Genomic DNA, 4,626 nt, shown 5'->3' with positions numbered 1-4,626 from the left:
ATTTGGCATCTTTTTGTGGTCATTTAGCATCTTTTTGTGGTCATTTGGCATCTTTCTGTGGTCATTTGGCATCTTTTGTGGTCATTTGGCATCTTTTTGTTGCAATTTGGCATCTTTTTGTGGTCATTTGGCATCTTTTTGTGGTCATTTGGCATCTTTCTGTGGCCATTTGGCATCTTTCTGTGGCCATTTGGCATCTTTCTGTGGCCATTTGGCATCTTTCTGTGGCCATTTGGCATCTTTCTGTGGCCATTTGGCATCTTTCTGTGGCCATTTGGCATCTTTCTGTGGCCATTTGGCATCTTTTTGTGGTCATTTTGAAACATTTTTGGTGGATTTTGCATCTTTTGTGGCCATTAAGATTTTTTTTTTAATGGTGATTTGGGGTGTTTTTGTGGCAATTTAGCTTCTTTCACTGGTAATTTTGCGTGTTTTGTAGTCATATTGAGTAATTTTTGTCTGATTTTGCATCTTTTTGTGGTAATTTTGTGCTTTTTGGTCTTTTTGTCATAACTTACCATAATTTTGTGGCAATTGTGCATGTTTTTGTGGTCATTTGAATGTTTTGTGTGCTTTTGTGGTTCTTTTGAATATTTAGCCTAGCATCTTTTAGTGGTAATTTTGAATGTTCTGTTTTGAAGATTTTTTTTTTTTTGGTGGATTTTGCATCTTTTTGTGGTTATTTTTATCATGTTTTTGTGTTTTGTGATGATTTGTGGTCTTTTTGTGGTAATTTTTCTGTCTGTGTGTCTGCTGGTGATCCAGTTAATGAATCTCTCCCTCTGTTTGGCTGCAGTTGGACGAAAACGATGGATTTGCTCATTAGGAGAAAATAAATAAATCAGGAATCCTGAGAAGAAAAATGGTTTGACTGTTTGTTTTCAGCTCTAAACCTGAACGACCCCCAGCTTTAAAAAAGAACAAAACTCGACTCTGCAGCAGTTTTTCCTGAACATACCCATCCCAAACCGTCCGTTGTTCCTCGACAGGCCGGACTTTAAGCCCGGCTTTGTTCGTACGCATGTTCGGGCGCATAAAGGCTGTTTTTGAGGCTCGAGGAATCGGGACGAAGACGAGGGAGGAGGACGAATGAATGCCGCCGATTGTTTCCTACAGCTGAGAAAACGCTTCGAATCCACTTCGAGGGCAAATAATTTCACGTTAGCCGAGGAATTCGCTGGTGGACTTTTAACCCGGCGGTCGTGAGACGCAGACGGAAAGAAAATGACAAGAACTGAGAAAAGTTGAAAGATTTGAAATACTCGGACTTTCAAGTCGTGGATTTTACTGCAGACAAGAAGCCGTTTTCTCTACAATTCTGTCAAACACAAACAGAAAATAGAAAAAAAATCTTGTTCAGAAGTCGTAAAAAAACCTCAAAAGGTTGCAAAATCATCTCCAAGACTCATAATCACCACAAGAACCACCGTTTCAAAGAAATCACAGATGAAGCTTTATATGTAGAATCACCTCTAAAAGATGTAAGGTTACCAAAAAAGACACAGATCTCCACAAAAGAACAAACATCACAACAAAAACATGTAAAATCACCACAAAAAAGACGTAAAATTACACGAAAAGGTATAAAACCAACACAGAAGATGCAACATCACAACAAAAGCTGCAAAATCACCACAAAGTCATAAAATCACCACCCAAAGACACAAAAATCCCCCAAAAATGTAAAACCAACACAAAAGATGGAACATCAAGACAAATAGCTGCAAAATCAGCACGAAAAGCTGCAAATTTACCACAGAAAGACATGAACAAATCCTAAAAGATGCAAAAATCACCTCAAAAAAACACATAAACACCAAAAAGACACAAAATCAAGGGGAAAAGGTGCAATGTTGGCACAAAAATGTGAAAATCACCAAAAAGAGAGACAAAATCATATTAAAAACGGCAAAATCATCACAAAACGTACAAGAACACCAAAGAGTGGAAAAAAATCACCAAAAGACATAAATTTACCACAAAAAGATGCAACATTACCAAAAGACTAAAAATGAGCACAGGAAGACTCACAAAGACAAAGAAATGTGCAAAATCACCATAAAAATGCAAAATCACCAGTAAGAGAGGCAAAATCATCAGCAAAAGACAAAACACAAATTCACCAACAAAAAGATCTATAAAGACCAAAAAAGGTGCAAAATCACGACAAAAAAGACGCAAAATTACTACAAAAGACTAAAAATCCCCACAGAAAGACACATAAGAACCAAAGATCACAACAAAAACACGCTTTAATCGCCACAAAACTGAGAAAATCATCAAAAAGAGAAGAAAAACCACCGTAGAAAGACACAAAATCAGTAGAAAATGCCCTAAAAACTGGGATTTACGAGGCTGATCTGCTCAAGAAACACATGAATAAATCAGTTCCCTACATATCCAGAACAGACTTAGGGACAGATTCCAGAGACATTCCAGCAGCAGGAATGTCAGATATTCCAGATCGTCCAGCAGCACACAGACGCTGCTGTTGTTCCAGCAGAGACTCCATCACTGAACGTTCCTCATTAAACCTACGGCAGCTCCATAAACAGTTAGAGCAGGTTTCATTTAACACCGAGGTCTGAGTGCAGCGTACAGGACGTTAATGTCCCACACAAACAGGATGGATCTAATGGAGTCCGTCTGGTTGTGTGTCTGTTGTGTAGCTGAACTCACAACTTCTGATCGCTGCAGCTAATGAAGCGTCCAAATCACCGTCCAACGTCCCGGCATCCTAACAGCACCGGCTTTCAGCGCAGGAAAGGCCAAATCACCACAGAAAGATTGAAAATTACAGCAAAAAGATGGAAAATTAGAACAAAAAGATGGAAAATTATGAAAAGATGGAACATCACCACAGAAAGGTGGAAAATTAGAACAAAAGGATGGAAAATTACAGCAAAAAAAAATGGAAAATCACCATAGAAAGATGGAAAATTATCACATAAAGTTGTAAAATTACAAAAAAGAGGCCAAATGACCACAAAACATGCAAAAAAATCACCACAGAGACATAAAATCACTGCAAAAAGATGCAAAATTTAAACAAAAATTGACCGAATTCCCACTAAAAGATGCACAATTTTTAGAAAATATGCAAAATTACAACAAAAACAGGTCAATTGTCACATAAGGATAAAAATTCACAACAAAAAGATGCCAAATGTCCACAAAAAGACGGAAAATTATCATAAAAAAAGATGCAAAATCAGTGTGAAAATCACCACGAAAGACAATAAATTACCACAAAATTTCCTCACACGCACAAAAAAATGCAGAAATCAACACAAAAAGATGTAAAATCACAACAAAAAGACAAAATGACCACAAAAAAGCAAAATTCCCACAAAATGATGCATAATTATCACAGAAATGTGAAAATCACCACAAATGGACAATAAATTAGCACAAAATTACAACACGGATAAAGGCAGAAATCAACAGAAAAAGACACAAAATCACAACAAACTCAAATCTAAAAACAAAAAGTCATGACTTGATCTCTGTAGCTCTGTAAACGTCTCCTCTGTGGGATTAATAAAGCTTTATTTCAGTATTATTACATCTGCTAATATTTATTCCTGTGTGTCGCTAGGCTAGGCTAGGCTAACGTTAGCAGGTCACAGCTGAGAAAAAAAATAATAGTCACAGGCTTTAAACACTCCAGTTAACCAGCAGGACAGGTGTGTGTGTGTGTGTGTGTGTGTGTGTGTGTGTGTGTGTGTGTGTGTGTGTGTGTGTGTGTGTGTGTGTGTGTGTGTGTGTGTGTGTGTGTGTGTGTGTGTGTGTGTGTGTGTGTTTTGCAGGATAAATCAGGATGTTCCTCCAGCTAATGGCTTTGGATCGCAGCCTGATGTGACAGAACTGAGAGAGTCTGATTCACTGCCAAGTACACCACCACAAAAACACATCAAATAACTTAAAAAAGGTAAAAGACGTCAAGAAACCTGACGCTTTTTAAAAATTACCAAGAAAAGATTCATAATTTCCAGAAAAAGATACAAAATGACCACAAATAGATGCTAAATTATGACAAATTGAAGTAAAAGTGCCGCAAAAAGACACAAAACGAAAACAGAAAAATGCGAAATCACCACATAAAGTCACAAAATTAACACAAAAAGACGTAAAATGACAACAAAAAGATGTTACAGTACCACAAAAAGACAAAAAATTACCACAAAAAGATGCAAAATGACCAAAAAGATGAAAGATTATCACAAAAAGACATAAATCACAAAGACACAAAAATACACAAAAAGATGTAAAATCCTAACAAAAACTGAACTCAGGGGTAAGAAAATGCTGAATCCATCCTGTTTTCATTAAGTTGCTTCATTGTGTCAACAGAACATTTAAAAGGTTGATCTAAATCAGTAAAATGTTTTTAATTCTCAATAATTCCACAAATAAACTGGAGATGAACAACAAGAACCTGAAGTCATTCAGCCTCCGTCTCCCAGGAGTCCACTCCAACCAGTCAGCCCCAAAGGATTCTGGGTAAAACCTCAACTGGATGTCTCCACTGGGGCTGTAAGGACTCCAGGGACACCGACAGACACACAAACACAAACACAACATCTAAACACAATGACCTCAAAAAAATGCTACAACACCTCAAAA

Source organism: Acanthochromis polyacanthus, chromosome 13, assembly GCF_021347895.1.
Source record: "Acanthochromis polyacanthus isolate Apoly-LR-REF ecotype Palm Island chromosome 13, KAUST_Apoly_ChrSc, whole genome shotgun sequence".
Classification (NCBI taxonomy): Eukaryota; Metazoa; Chordata; class Actinopteri; family Pomacentridae; genus Acanthochromis; species Acanthochromis polyacanthus.
Note: the sequence above shows the minus strand (reverse complement) of the source record.